This window comes from Macrobrachium rosenbergii, chromosome 54, assembly GCF_040412425.1.
Source record: "Macrobrachium rosenbergii isolate ZJJX-2024 chromosome 54, ASM4041242v1, whole genome shotgun sequence".
NCBI lineage: Eukaryota > Metazoa > Arthropoda > Malacostraca > Decapoda > Palaemonidae > Macrobrachium > Macrobrachium rosenbergii.
In genome coordinates this window covers 6,042,040-6,059,830 of record NC_089794.1, presented here as the reverse complement: position 1 = coordinate 6,059,830, position 17,791 = coordinate 6,042,040, and positions in this window count along the sequence as shown.

The following is a 17,791-nucleotide window of genomic DNA, read 5'->3' as shown; positions in this document are numbered from 1 at the left end:
GAGGAAGAGAGACAACCTGATATTAGTGTGGACAGAATGACACTTCAGAGGCCGTCCCGTTCGTAACTGAGATGCAGTGACATACAGTTAGATTTGTGAAGTCCTCCTCTCTCTTATTTTCTTGCTTTTTGCAAATCCACAACAGTTGAATAAAAACAAAGTGTTTGATTCCCTGATTGAGGTCAAGAAAGGTATCCTGGGTTTTAACGAAATGCGCCAATGTTGTTTGTTGAGTGGTAGAACTCAGGGTACTTCGTTATGAATCAGGGAGCAGAGAGAGAGAGAGAGAGAGAGAGAGAGAGAGAGAGAGAGAGAGAGAGAGAGAGAGAGAGAATAGGTCTGCCAGTAAAAATATTAGATATAAAATGTCTCGCAGTTAGAGAGAGAGCAGGTTGAACAGTTAAATGTCTGTTAGACTGAGAGAGAGAGAGAGAGAGAGAGAGAGAGAGAGAGAGAGAGAGAGAGAGAGAGAGAGAGAGAGAGAGAATAAGTCTGCCAACTAAAAAGTTAGATATAAAAGTGTCTTGCAGTTAGACAGTTAGACTGAGAGAGAGAGAGAGAGAGAGAGAGAGAGAGAGAGAGAGAGAGAGAGAGAGAGAGAATAAGTCTGCCAACTAAAAAGTTAGATATAAAAGTGTCTTGCGGTTAGATAGTTAGACTGAGAGAGAGAGAGAGAGAGAGAGAGAGAGAGAGAGAGGGAGAATATCAGAGTAACTGAAGGGGAGAAAGTTTCTTGCTACCAAGGAAAGGGCGAGGGCGGCGAAGAAAAACTGAAAGAAAAAACAAGTGACAAACAGCTATAGTTAGTGACTCTCAGAGTTATGCATAGGTGTGTGTGTGAGTGTGCATAAATATCACACTCCAGCATAAATCAACTATTTTCGCAATGTCTTAGATATATACAGCTACATATTAATAGATAAAAAAAAATCCATCACAAAAAGCTGAGAAATATATTTACCTTGTTAAGGAATTCCTAAAATTATAACTATAAAAATGGGTAGCATTGAATTAACATTAAAACGACATCTACTGTACCTAGTAATGCGTACATTCATCATCGTCTACACTTTTTGTGATGAAATATAAAGATATATTTGGATTAATCAACATAAGAAGTCGTGCACACAACCGAACAACATGGGGAGTTCATTAATCTATATAAATATATAAAACATGGGTTTGAATCCCACCTGGGACGAGAATATCCTCATTCATTTTCTTTTGGGGTTTCACTGAAAAGAATTTCAAGGAACGCCGGAGAACAGGGTCATTACGGCTCTCGTGTTACACAGATAGGATTTCACGCGGTCATTTACCAATCCACCTCCTGGACGACTTCCTGTTTATCGAATCCGATTCCTTGAGTCATTTGGAGTCAGCCATTGTACCAATCCACCTCCTGGACGACTTCCTGGTTATCGAATCCGATTCCTTGAGTTCTTTGGAGTCAGACATTGTACCAATCCACCTCCTGGACGACTTCCTGGTTATCGAATCCGATTCCTTGAGTCATTTGGAGTCAGCCATTGTACCAATCCACCTCCTGGACGACCTCCTGGTTATCGAATCCGATTCCTTCAGTCATTTGGAGTCAGCCATTGTACCAATCCACCTCCTGGACGACTTCCTGGTTATCGAATCCGATTCCTTGAGTTCTTTTCAGCCATTGAGTCATTTGGTTATCAGCCATTTTTGCCATTTTACCAATCCACCTCCTGGACGACTTCCTGGTTATCGAATCCGATTCCTTGAGTCATTTGGAGTCAGCCATTGTACCAATCCACCTCCTGGACGACTTCCTGGTTATCGAATCCGATTCCTTGAGTCATTTGGAGTCAGCCATTGTACCAATCCACCTCCTGGACGACTTCCTGGTTATCGAATCCGATTCCTTGAGTCATTTGGAGTCTGCCATTGTACCAATCCACCTCCTGGACGACTTCCTGGTTATCGAATCCGATTCCTTGAGTTCTTTGGAGTCAGCCATTGTACCAATCCACCTCCTGGACGACTTCCTGGTTATCGAATCCGATTCCTTCAGTCATTTGGAGTCAGCCATTGTACCAATCCACCTCCTGGACGACTTCCTGGTTATCGAATCCGATTCCTTCAGTCATTTGGAGTCAGCCATTGTACAAATCCACCTCCTGGACGACTTCCTGGTTATCGAATCCGATTCCTTCTGTCATTTGGAGTCAGCCATTGTACCAATCCACCTCCTGGACGACTTCCTGGTTATCGAATCCGATTCCTTGAGTCATTTGGAGTCAGCCATTGTACCAATCCACCTCCGGGACGACTTCTGGTTATCGAATCCTGAGGTTATCGAATCCGATCCACCTTCTGGAGTCATTTGGAGTCAGCCATTGTACCAATCCACCTCCTGGACGACTTCCTGGTTATCGAATCCGATTCCTTGAGTCATTTGGAGTCAGCCATTGTACCAATCCACCTCCTGGATGACTTCCTGGTTATCGAATCCGATACCTTGAGTCATTTGGAGTCAGCCATTGTACCTGGTTATCGAATCCACCTCCTGGACGACCTCCTGGTTATCGAATCCGATTCCTTCAGTCATTTGGAGTCAGCCATTGTACCAATCCACCTTCCTGGACGACTTCCTGGTTATCGAATCCGATTCCTTGAGTTCTTTGGAGTCAGCCATTGTACCAATCCACCTGCTGGACGAATTCCTGGTTATCGAATCCGATTCCTTGAGTTCTTTGGAGTCAGCCATTATACCAATCCACCTCCTGGACGACCTCCTGGTTATCGAATCCGATTCCTTGAGTCATTTTGAGTCAGCCATTGACGCAGACAGCCGAGTGGATTGTTGGTGAATATCATATCGTAGGTGCACCTTGTCAAGAGGCCGAGTGGCACTCGAAAAGGAACTAATTATAAACTCGAGTATCTGTGCTCCTGATACGAAGAGGGACAAGAGGCCATTGATGACGGACTGAACAAGATTATCTGGATATCATTCTGATGCATTTTATGGTCGAGAGAGAGAGAGAGAGAGAGAGAGAGAGAGAGAGAGAGAGAGAGAGAGAGAGAGAGAGATGATTCAGCAAAACTGGCCTCCAGTCTATCAATATTATGGATATTGAATACTTCTGTAATATATATATATATATATATATATATATATATATATATATATATATATATATATATATATATATATATATATATATATATATATATATATATATATATATATATATATGTATATATAATATATTTGTCACTTTCTTTTTTTAGCAGATATGCAAACAATTGTAAAAACCACAATACTCTCTCAAGTTCTCGATTTCTTCACACTTGGACACCCTTCTCATTACAAGCCTGATATCAATATTTAGAATATGAAGCAATCCTGACGTACGTAGCAGGATCCGGACTCACAGCCAGAGTATCAGAATGTCACGCTAACCACCCGACCACGAGAAGGATTAAACGTTTATTGACACTCATTCAAACATAAACTTATCTTCAAATCAGAACGAACTGGCTGGTTCTCGCATCTTCAAAGTAGATGACCACTAGGATTTTCTCACCTTCGATCAGGGGAGTGACATTTTCTTTTATCATCTTTTTTTTTTATAGACGTATTATCTTTCAGGTGTTTCTGGTGCATAATGTTACGGACAATAAAACGTAACATTCGACATCTCCGTTACTAGATTTTCATCGGAATGTAATTTATTTACTGTGATTCTTGTTCGCAGTTAAACCATTTTGTTTAAGAATCTATTACTGATGAGTAGCTGCTGTTGCCTCAGTCTCCCTGTATTGTCCCTCCAAGTGGAAAGTATCCACCGCAGACCTGTCCGGATACTCGCTTGATCCATCAAGGCAGAGACCCGTACTCGTTTGTTTTCAGTAGACTGCAGTGGTGTACCCCGTCGGAGTCTGTTGCATGCACGCACTCCGGGGAAGGGGGGACACCATCGGAGCTTCGGTCACATGTAAAGTGGAAACCAGAGTACTCCTGAAAAAGTTCTTCAAAGGGTTTTTAGGTCCCCCTTCCCATCTAGTACCACCTTCACGTTACTTGAGATTCTACACCAGGGGTTCTCAACCTGGGGTACGCGTACCCCCAAGGGTACGTGAGAGGAATTTTGGGGGTACGTGACAGGTTTCTCAAAATACTTCGGTTTTAAATAGCTGCAAACCTATTTGTAGAAAGTGGATTATTTGTGCGTTGTCAGTGACTCAACTGGAAAAGATTCTTTCGATAGTTTGTCACTGACCAGATTCTGGTCAAGAATGGCAAGTTCTTTTTCTGCTTTAATAAAGAAATGTGCACGGAACCTCCTGATGTTTCCTTCTACATACCGCTGTGAGCAGAGATTCTCAGCACTGTGCTTGATTAAAAACAAGTTGCGTTCACGCCTTGCAGTCAAAGACGACATAAGCGTAGCTCTTTCAAAGACTGTGCCGAGGACTGACTTGTTGGTAGCAAAGAAACAGGCCCAATCATCTCACTGAATTAGTCTATGCTTGTATAGACTACACTTACTTCCTATGAGATGAGTAACTAGTTACTAATAACTAGTTGCGAGGCTTAACAATTAGCATTAGTTTGCAGTCAGTGGAACACAATGCCTTCTTAATACTATTTTGTTATTTTTTTCATGTTAGTCACGCACACGGTAATTTCCCCATGAGTAACTAGTTATAAGGTGTATATATCACCACTACCTCAAAGTCACAGTTATTGGGAAAATGTGTCTGAATTAGTACTTTTATATTATTTTTATATGCTATTCACACACACAGTGACTTACCTATCACTTTTACTAGTTACAAGTTGCAACTAGCTGCAAGCAGCACTAGTTCACTGCCACAATGATCGAAAACTGTCTAATATGGTTCTGTTTTAGTAAATGTATTGCATGCTAGCAACCAGTCACATAGTGTTTCCCTGTGAGGTACTAGATCCTGTCAACACTACCTCACATTGACAAACTCTTATTAACTGAAAATTTTGTCTGCTCCACATACATAACACAATTTAAACTTAATAAACTAATTTTAAAAAAATGCATTTCTTTTTACCCTTCCTGATGCTGCATTATGGGCAAGGGGTACGTGACAAATACTGAAAGACTTCAAGGGGTACATAAGATTAAAAAGGTTGAGAACCCCTGTTTTACACAGAGAAGGGCCTGAAAACCTTAAATCGAATGAACAAAGTACCGAAGGTGTCATCCCTTTCCTAAATGTGTGCGTACAACAGTCTTCATGGGGTAGGACACTACAGTCTACAGCCTATGCGATAATGGACCAAACGAGTGCCTGGACAATTACAAGAAATCTGGTAGATTCTTTCATATATGTCTCCTTATATATATATATATATATATATATATATATATATATATATATATATATATATATATATATATATATATATATATATATATATGTGTGTGTGTGTGTGTGTGTGTGTGTGTGTGTGTGTGATGTGTACACATGTTTGTATACACACAGACACACACACACACACACACACACACACACACACACACATATATATATATATATATATATATATATATATATATATATATATATATATATATATATATATATATATATATATATATAAAAGGCTGTAAAAGAAAATATTATATTTAAACCGTAAAAAGAAATAACAGTCATAGGGCCTGAACTTTGTTCCAAGTTGAAAGCTCTCGAAACTTTGAAGGGATTTCCGAGAGGAAAAGGAAAGTTCTCATATTTGGATGAAGAACTTGACGTGCGGCAGGCTTTGATGCAATGGACTATAAGTAATATTCTTTCCTTAAAGAAATATATTATCGTTATTATTGTTATTATTAATAAAAAATAGTAGCTATAGTATTTGTAGTACTATTGGTATAGAGTTTTGAAATTGTGAACACGTGTGTTTACGCGTGTGCCTGTTTGTATAAGACTCAGAAAAGTAATTCCTCATCATTGTTTGAACCTTTTATTCATTTCCTTTTATGAATTTATGTTGTTTCTTTAAATTAATGATTTTTACATTTATTGTTATTAATCAACCAAACCCTTTGGAGAAACTTACTTCTGTACTCATTGAATCAGTTCAAGGAAATATGATAATAAGTGATAAAACATTTCTTCTATGAGGTTGGATTAGAATCTTTTAATGTTAGTCCAGAATGAGGTTGTCATAACCCACAACGACATTCTAAAACAGCAAATGTAGGTTCGAGGCTCATCCGTGCAAGCAAGAGTTTGTTCCTGTATTTCTTTTTTCGGATTCAGAGTTCCCACAAGTAAACGTAGTCACATAAAACTACGAAATCTAGAATTTAAGAGACCTTTGTGGCTTCATATCAAAATTGTATAAATATATATATATATATATGTATATATATATATATATATATATATATATATATATATATATATATATATATATATATATATATATATATATATATATATATATATATATATATATATATATATATATATATATATATATATATATATATATATATATATATATATATATATATATATATATATATATATATATATATATATATATATATATATATATATATATATATATATATATATATATATATATATATATATATATATATATATATATATATATATATATATATATATATATATATATATATATATACATACATACATAAATATACATACATATTATATATATATATATATATATATATATATATATATATATATATATATATATATATATATATATATATATATATATATATATATACTGTATATATACACACATATATATATTTATATATAAATATATCACGTGAAACCATCCTCAGCCAATGACGAGGAATGAAGGCATGAACATGTAGACCACTTGTTGCCTAGAAGTAATGAAAGCAAGGAAAATAACTGAAATATTCAGAAAAAAAGTGTAAGGAATTGAAATAACAGGTGAGAACAAACAAAATGTTATCGAACGTTTAAACGTTGCTGAGAACAAGTGGTGTTAGATCCGTTGTAAAAATGAATGGTTGTTTGGAGAGTAAAGAAGAGGTAATTGAATCAAGAGAGGGGATAGGAAAGTGTAGGTTACAGGAAAAGAAAGGACACGAAAAATAGGCACAGATAAAAGGGCTTGAGATAAATGGGCATGAGAGGAGGGTCAGCCGTGAGGAAAAGAAAGAGTAAGATGAGGTAGAGGAGGGTTAAGACAGAAAGAAGAGAAAAGGACTGGAGTGAAAGAAAGCGAAAGCACAATTGAAAAAACAAAATCAACGAAACAGGAGAAATAAAACGAATGGAGAAAGCCATGTTAAAAGACAGAAAAATTAATATGATATTGAAATTGTTGAATGAAGGCGCCAATAGAATATAAAAAGGGGGAAAATCTTGATGAAATAATAAAAACCAAAGTTTTACGAGAAAAGACACGAGAGAGTGTCAGAATATTCAACAAAGGATCTAAAGCAAAGAGAGTGAAAGGAAATGGCATGCAAAGGAAGGAAATGAAAGAAGCGTAAACAATGAGGCTAAATTAAGCATAAAAGTGGAGAAAGGTGAAGACAAAACGCAAGGTAAAATGGCTAAAACATATAAAAAACTAACAAGAAAATAAAAAATAGTTTGGCTTTTAGTTTTCTGTACAAGGAAAACTATTGTGATGGCTTTGTCCGTCCGTCAGTACTTATTGCCCGGTCTCAGATCTTAAAACATACTGCGGCTAGAGGGCTGCAAATTGGTGTGTTGATCAACTACACCACAATCATCAAACACAACAAATTGCAACCCTCTAGCTCAGTAGTATTTATTTTATTTAAGGTTAAAGTTAGCCATAATCGTACTTCTGGCACCAGTATAAGCATCAGCAACACATGCCACCATTTGACCGTGGCTGAGTTTCATGGGCCGTGGCTGAGGCCACCACCGGACTGTGACTGAGTTTCATGGGCCTCGGCTGGAAGTGTCATTCATTATACGCTGTACAGAGAACTTGATTGCCCCGAAGGAACTTCGACGCATTTTTAACTTTTTATATACTTTAGATTAAACTAAAAAAATATGTCTTTCTATTTCAGATATCACTAAACTCTCCAGATCATTTATATAAAAAGGAAAACGTAACTTGGGTTAATTAAGCGATAAGCTATAAGCCATTTAGAAATTAGTAATTGTCATTACCATCTGCAAGAAATGTAGTTTTAGGGTACTTTGGGACTTCAGTCTCACAGATGGAAACGTGATATTTACTTTGAATAAATCCCGAAAAATCATAAGGTTGTCCTGACATTTGAAAAAGATGATAATAGTAATAATAAACGAAAGCAACTCTAATTTATATAACCATCCAAAGTTTCTTCACACTCACAATAATCCTGAGAGCAAGCAGATATAACAATCAATAAATAAGACGATGATCTCTACCTTGCATATATATATATATATATATATATATATATATATATATATATATATATATATATATATATATATATATATATATATATATATATATATATATGAATGTCTTTTCCTGTAATACTACAGTGTAATATGAATATAAGAAGGCCCATAAACACTATTTAAACGTTGAAACCATATATTTCAGGCACTAGCTTCTGTGCCCCTGTTCACTGGTAGAATATGGACAGGTGGAAAGTTACAATGGTATATATACAAAAACATAAAGGTGTGGCCCTAGGCCTCCAATACTATGGAGGTGGCGTTTCTTAAGGAGGAGAATGGCCAAATTCCTAGTGGTTTTCAGCCTCATTAGCTCCGTTTGGCGATGGATCTGGCGGTCGCGTTTCCTGGGTCATCTTCTTCATGAGGATTTGAGAGATTAAGGTGTCGATGTCATCCGATTTCCAATGTCCTCTGACAGGTTCATATTGTTGGTTTGATTGATGTAGCAGATTCAGTATCCTTCTTTTGTACGGACAGCTACTTTTGAAAACCAACTCTGCTCCACTCTAGTTAATGGCATGCCCTGTATTTCCTGATATGTAGGAAAATTCGAACTCGAAACGTAACGTACCAATCTTTTGTGCTCTGTTATTCTTTGCGAGAGCGATCTACCTGTCTCACCTACGTAGATGTCCTGACAATTACTACGGTATCTTGTAAACTCCGGCTTCTTCCCTTTTGTTATTTAAGTATACGTTAACGAGCGAACTCCCGATGGATTTGGGATAATGGAAAATGAAGGATTATTAGGCCTGAAGTTGCTCAGGAAGCCTTTGGATGTTTTCATCGTACGGAAGCTTTTTTTTTGTTGTTGAAATCTATTTGTCTGTTGTGAGTGGGACCTTTATAGTATATTTTATTCGCTTTGTTAATAGCCCTCTCGATAATCGTGTGGTGGATATAGCAGTTGCGTTAGGTGTTGGATCGTGTTAAATTCTTTATCCAGGTACTCATTTGAACATATCCTAAGTCCTCTGAGGAATAAGTTGCACCCTACCATGATTTTTTACGGAGACGTCGTAGTAGCTTAAGAAATGAATGTAGGAGACAGCGAAGGTGGGTTTTTCTATACTGTAAATGCATACCTGTTCTGTTTTCTTATGATCAGTACATCTAGGAACAGCAGTTTTCCGTCCTTTTGCTGACGTGTTGTCTTTCTTAGAGAGGAAGTTACAACCATATGAAGACCATTTTCCTCTTGGCATAGATAAAACTTGAAAACTTATCAACCTCTGTGTAACTAACAACGTGTTTTCTTTTAATGGTGATTTTTACAAACAAAAATTTGCCTGTAGCATGGAAGTCCCTATCACCCTTCTAGCAAACTTGTACATGGAATATTTCGAAACAAAACTTTTGTCGTCTATCAAACCCCATAATATGATCTGGCTTAAGATACGTAGATGATATCTTTACTTTCTGGGACAATAGGTGGGGGACTTTAATGAATTTTTCAATAGGCTAAATTCGCTAGGTTCCGACCATAAAATTTAAAACAGAATGGGAAAAGGACGAAAACTGCCGTTCCTAGATGTACTGATCATAAGAAAACAGAACAGGTATGCATTTACAGTATATAGAAAACCCACCTTCGCTGTCTCACATTCATTTCTTAAGCTACCACGACGTCTCCGTAAAAATCATGGTAGGGTGCAACTTATTCCTCAGAGGACTTAGGATATGTTCAAATGAGTACCTGGATAAAGAATTTAACACGATCCGCCAACACCTAACGCAGCTGCTATATCCACCACACATTATCGAGAGGGCTATTAACAAAGCGAATAAAATATACTATAAAGGTCCCCTCTACAACAGACAAATAGATTTCAACAACAAAAAAATAAAGCTTCCATACGATGAAAACATCCAAAAGGCTTCCGAGCAACTCAGGCCTAACAACTTTTTCATTTTCCATTATCCCAAAATCCATCAGGAGTTCGCTCATTAACGTATACTTAAATAACAAAAGGAAGAAGCCGAGTTTACAAGATACCGTGTAGTAATTGTCAGGACATCTACGTGGCAGAGACAGGTAGATCGCTCTCGCAAAGAATAACAGAGCACAAAAGATCAGTACGTTACGCTTCGGAGAGTTCAGGAATTTTCCTACATATCAGAAATACAGGGCATGCCATTAACTGGAGTTGGGCGAGGTTGGTTTTCAAAGTAGCTGTCCGTACAAAAGAAGGATACTGGAATCTGCTATCATCAATCAAACCAACAATATGAACCTGTCAGGAGGACATTGGAAATCGGATGACATCGACACCTTAATCCTCAAATCCTCATGAAGAAGATGACCCAGGAAACGCGACTGCCAGATCCATCGCCAACGGGAGCTAATGAGGCCAAAAACCACTAGGGAATTTGGCCATTCTCCTCCTTAAGAACGCCACCTCCATAGCATCGGAGGCCTAGGGTCACACCTTTATGTTTTGTATATACCATTGTAACTTTCCACCTGTCCATATTCTACCAGTGAACAGGAACAGGGGCACAGAAGCTATGCCCTGAAATATATGGTTTTCATCGTTTAAATAGTGTTTTATGGGCCTTTCTATATTCATATATATATATATATATATATATATATATATATATATATATATATATATATGTGTGTGTGTGTGTGTGTGTGTGTATATATATATATATATATATATATATATATATATATATATATATATATATATATATATATATATATATATATATATATATATATATATATATATATATATATATATATATATATATATATATATATATATATATATATATATATATATTATTATATATATATATATCTTGTAATTTCCACAATGGTCCCGTGGATGAAGTATATAATAAGTCCTCATGTGAAATGAAAGGAATTGGTACCAAGACTTTCAACTCTTATTCAAAAAAGTCATCTTCAGGGTACTGAACAGAGTTAAGAGAATAACATATACAAAGAAAGCAATATGGGTCACAGATAACAATAAAATAAAATAAGTCAACAAGCTATTTAAGTATGTAAACAACATTCTTTCAAAAACAAAAAACATACTTAGTGGAAATATGTAATTACTACAAATGCCAGTACAAAACTATCTGTTTGTAAAAATCTAACAGCTTGTTTTACTCCTGCATCCTTAAGAATAAAGCTTTTAACAATTCGTCCATCTTAAAAAGAACTTCGCTCAAATTCATATTACTAAAGAACTAATGAGGCATCCTTCGACCAACAATCTGTCATGCAACGAGGAACTCTTAGAAACGACTGCAGCTGAATTCCAATCTATTGGGTGTTCAAAGTCTCTTACGTGACAAAAATGGCGCTTGAGCAGGTTGCAACCCGTACATTATATTTATGCTGTGTGACTCTCTTACTTAGTTCCTTACCAGATTGTCCAATATAAGGTAAATTACAAGTTGAGCAATCAATTTTGTACACCCTCCTGCTGGCATTTCTGGTTTGTTACAAAACAACAAATTCTTGATAGACGAAGTATTACTAAAAACAACATTTATTTTCAGGCATTTCAGGCTACGTACAATCGATAAAAATTCACATCGGTATGGCAAAACTAAAATATTTTAAATGTCATAATTACTTGACCTATCATGACTATAAAATGTTTTTTGGTACTTTAAAGCAACCATCGATAAAATTCGAAGGATAACATAATTCTTCTGCAATTGCATAGATGTTCTGAATTCCTCTGCTAAAAATTCAGGATCACAAATTCTGTATGCTTTAAAAACATCCCTGAGAAGACTGATCATTTTTATCTTGGGGTGATGGTTAGAAAAGTTGTGAATGAAAGCATTTACTGCTGTTGGTTTCGGTATAGTTTGAATTTAAATCCGTTGTCGGTTCTCATAACGACTGTGTCAAGAAATGGTAGGGTTTTATTTTGTTCTACTCAACTTTGAACTTTATGGATGGAACTAGGCCATTCAAAATTTCAAAAACTCGTAGGAGTTACGATCCAAAGGCCACCTGCATATTATGTCGTCGACGTATCTGTACCATGTCAAAGCAAAATAATGACATTTGGTAAGTATCTGATTTCATAAACCTCCATGTATATATTTTGAGAGGGTTGCATCGTTGAAATACTTTATGTTTAATGGTTTTTTATAGACAGATTTTTGGTTTGGCAATGGGAAGTTGTTTATCTGCATGCCCTGTTAAAAGGTAATGAAAAGCCCTATAAAAGAAGTTGTGTGTGACTCTTTCGCTACCATATATGTATGGTACAATAAAACTCACAAAAGAAACTTTCCCTGCAGGCCAATTATCAGTTCAGTTGGTGAAGCATCTTAAAAAGCTGCGAAGTACTTAGTGGATATTCTCAACCCATTAGTAGGACTACCATCTCAAATGCTAATATCTGAATAATGTGGACCTGATAAATAAACTATATAGTGTACAGATAATAGTGAATCCAGGTTTGTAAGTTTTGATGTAGTATCACTATTCACAAAGGTGCCAATTGATGATCTGATGGCGTTTTTTATCACATTGAAGAACAAACACATAGCTGGATATCCCATTTTCTAAAAGTGGTTTAATTGAACTGATTAAATTATGTGTGAAAGATTGTAAATTTGAATTTAGTGGTAAACTTTACTCACAAAATTTTGGTATGGCAATGGAAAACCCTCTAATCACTCAGTGTTAAGTAACTTAGATATGGATTTTTTTTTTAAGAAAATATTAAACAACATAATCCCACGTAATGTAACATGGTTTAGGTATGTTGACGACATAATTTGTGTATGGCAGAGGAACCAAGATGTAAATAATTTTTTGCAAAAGTTAAATCAATTAGCACCATCAATTAAATTCACTATGGAAATGGAAAATGATGGGCTTATTTACCTGTTTTGGATGTCCTCATACGAAAAATAGTAATATTTATTCTTATGTGCATTTATTCTGGACAAAGCAATGGTTAAAAAGTCAGTGTTTTCATCTATGTTTTTAAGAGCATTACGTGTATGTAGCCCTGAATATATTGATGATGAAATAGATAAGATTAGGAATGCAGGCAAGAAATTGAAATATCCTGATAGCGTATTAAACAGTGCATTTGAAACGGCAAAAATGACAATGTATCAAAACCAAAAGACCTTACAACACAAGATATTTGCTTGTTTTGCCTTTATAATAACAATATGAAAGATATCCTCAGCTTCTTAAGAATTTTGTGTTAATGTCACATTTAAGAACAATAAAACAATGAAAATGGACTTATCAAGAACTTCCCTGACAATACTAAAGGATGGTATATAAAACTCTGTGTAAGTCTTGTAACAAGTTTTATATTGGCCAAACCGGGAAAGCACTGGAAAAAGAATTGAACAGCATAAGAAATGTGTGAGATATGCACAAGGGAACAGTGGTATATTTGTACAGTGAGATCAATGAATTATCAAAGGAAGGGGCAAAAGGATTGTATATTCTAATAATGCATTGGAAAGGAATATCATTGAATCTAGCTTTATAAAAGAAAGTTACAACCATAATATGAATATCAGTCAAGGGATGTATAAACTTGATCCTTTAATATCAAAAGAAATCTGTAAATTGTTTAAATTTTAAGGTAGGCAGTAGAGATGTATCAAAATAGGATTATCATATTTGTAAACACAGTACAGGGTAGCAGTAGTAATGAGTTTCCAAACCTCGCCTCCCTGACACCTGTCAGGTGTGGATCTTGAGGTCGCGTATGGTTTGTTTATCAGCATTGTCCCCTGAGAGCATGTTGTGATTTTTAGCCAAATGAGTTTTGAAGGCCACTCCTACCTCGACACCGGCCTGAGGGGGGATATGTAGTCTCTAACGGTTGTGTATGTTCGTCAGTACTGTTCCTGTAGTATATATATTTGTGACTTCTCATACTCTGTATCAGTCCTTTGCCAGTGGCTTGAGATAAAGTCGAAACCAGTCAGGACCTACACCCTTTTCTTACTTTTCACCTGTGGTAATGTGTGATATATATATATATATATATATATATATATATATATATATAATATATATATATATATATATATATATATATATATATATATATATATATATATATATATATATATATTTCCTGTAATACTACAGTGTAAAATGAATATTGGAAGGCCCATGAAACACTATTTAAACAGTTGAAACCATAAATTGCCAGGCACTTTATTAATGGCCCAGCCCTGTTCACTGGAGAAGAATATGGACAGGTGGGAAAATTTCCGGTATATATACGATTTTAAATAATTTTAGGCCTCCGATGTTATGGAGGTGGGGCACTGGGTTCCGGTTAGAATGACCTTTAGTGGTTTGCCTGTCAGCCTAGCTCCCCACTTCGGATGGATCTATCTCTCTTCTTGGGTCATCTTCTTCAGGGGTTTGAGGACACAGGTGTCGATGTGTCCGATTTCACAGTCTGTTTTAATTAAGTTGAATTGCGGGTTTGTTGCATCTTCATTTAGAGAGGTTGCACCATATGGAAGACCATTTTCTCTTTGGCCATAAATCAAACTTGAAAACTTATCAATTCTGTGTAACTAACGTGTTTGATTTCGATGGTATTTTTTAGGAAACAAAAATTTGCCTGTAGCATGGTTAGTCCTCTATTGCCCTTCAGCAAACTTGTACATGGAATATTGAAGAAACAGAACTTTTGTCGTTATCAAAACCATAATATGATCTGGATTTAGATACGTATTTATATCTTTACTTTCTGGGACAATAGCTAGGGGACTTTAATAATGCTTTAATAGGCTAAATTCGCAGTTAAAACCATAAAATTTAAAACAGAATGGGGAAAAGGATGGAAAACTGCATTTTTTAGATGTACTGATCATAATTGAAAACAGAACAGGTATGCATTTACAGCTATAGAAAACCCACATATCTGTTATTCTCTATTATTCATTTCGGTAATTACTACCACGACGTACGACTGTTCCCCAAAAATCATAGGGTGCAACTTATTCTCAGAAAACTTAGGATATGTTCAAATAACTGGACAAAGAATTTAACACGATCCTGGCCAACAATTTTCTAACGCAACTGCTCTATCCACCACACATTATCGAGAGGCATTAACAAAGTGAATAAAATATACTATAGAGGTCCCATACAATAGACAAATAGATTTCAACAACAAAAATAAATATATCCGCACGATGAAACATCCAAAATATATATAACAACTATATATATAATAATCCTTCCATTTTCCATTATCCCAAATCCATCGGGAGTTCGCTCATTAACGTATTCTTAAATAACAAAGGGGGAAGAAGCCGGAGTTTACAAGATACATATAGGTGCACTTGTCATGACATCTACGTAATATGAAGACAGGTAGTGCATCTTAAAGAATAACAGAGCACAAAAGACCATGACGTTACGCTTGGAGAGTTCAGGTTTTTCCTACATATCAGATTTACTAGGGTATTCACTAACTTTTTCTTTCCTCTTAGGTTTTCAAAAGTAGCTGTCCGTACAAAAAGAAAGATGCTGGAATCTTATCATCAATCAAACCAACTATTGTTATTTTCTTGTTGACATTGGAAATCGGACAACATCGACACTCTTTCCTCAAACGCCGTTTTTAAGAAGATGACAATCTCTTTTATTGCCAGATCCATCAGTAAACGGAGCTCTTCTCCAAAAATCTCTAGGAATTTGGTCATTCTCCTCCTCCTCAAGAAACTTTGAACCACAATAACATCGGACGGTTCCCATTTCCACAAACTTATTTTTTTTTGAGCCATTGTAACTTTTCCACCTGTCCACATACTTCCAGTGAACAGGGAGAAAAAACGGAGGTCTCTAAATATATCAGGAGACAAGGTTTAAATAGTGTTTTATGAGCCTTTAGAAGATGCATATATATGATATATATATATATAGAAAAAATATAGGTTATTAATTTATATATTATTATATTATATCGTTCTTTATTAATGATGTGAAAGAATTTTCGTTATATATATATATGTTTAATCCTGGAAAGGATATATCTACAAAATAACATATTGTAGTATGCAATATATATATAAATATATATATATATATATATATATATATATATATATATATATATATATATATATATATATATATATATATATATATATATATATATATATATATATATATATATATATATATATATATATATATATATAATAATAATAATAATTTCCAAAAGTCCCAGCCATAAAGTGCTTCATATTAAATATATGGAATATATGTTTAGTGCATATTTGTACTGCCTGATAGAATAGAAAGGAATATAGGCCCTTATATAATCTTATTAATATATTTATATCCCTATCAAGATATATCTTCTTGATACATATATATATGACTGTAGGAGACTTTGCTTTCAGTTTATATAGAGCCGGATAATATGAGAGAGAACACCTGGGATATACAGTCATATATATGAAATAAAACCCCAGCCTATCTGTGGGTATATATATAACCCTGACCAAAGTCATATAGGGGTTTCAGTAGGAACAAGCTGTTGGGTATATGAAGCATATATCCCCCTTATATTTCATTCAGAGAGCCATGCCCTACCACTTATATATCTTGGGACCTTTTAGTCTTCTACCATTGAAGCCAGTCTTCCTACGCCACCATTTTGTAACGAGTGAGATATGATGAGTACATATAAATATTCTGCAAAGGTTCTCCAGGTATGTCATATACTATTTTAATTATATGTAATCAACTTCCTATTTCCCTTTATATAGTACCATATATTATATATCAATATTGCCTTGTTGTCAATGTTATATATATATATGTGTATAAATAATGCACGAACTCGTGTTTAACATATTGGCTATATATCTATATATTGTATATGGATATTTTATGCGCCATATAATATATGAATTTCTATATATATTACATATATATATGTTGTTATATATAAACTATGGACTGTGCCTATTGTCAGCATCGTCATTTACGGATATACTATATGTATATATATGTTATAATTAAAACTATATGGCCTTGATGCCATTTCATCTGGTATTTCATTTATGTATATATACGTATATTTAAACTTACCTAATGTGTTTATATATATTTTGTGAGTAGATATCATATATATATGTATATATATTTCCTTGTTTATATATTTCCTGAATCAACAGCAGTAGAGATTTTATACAAAAATAGAGGTAAATAACGAATCATTTATTATAGATTTATAACTGGCTCAAGTATGCATTTCCTGGGGAAAAATCGTAAATATGGAGACCGGATTGTATTTAGATCTCGCAATCTGCGCGTATAATT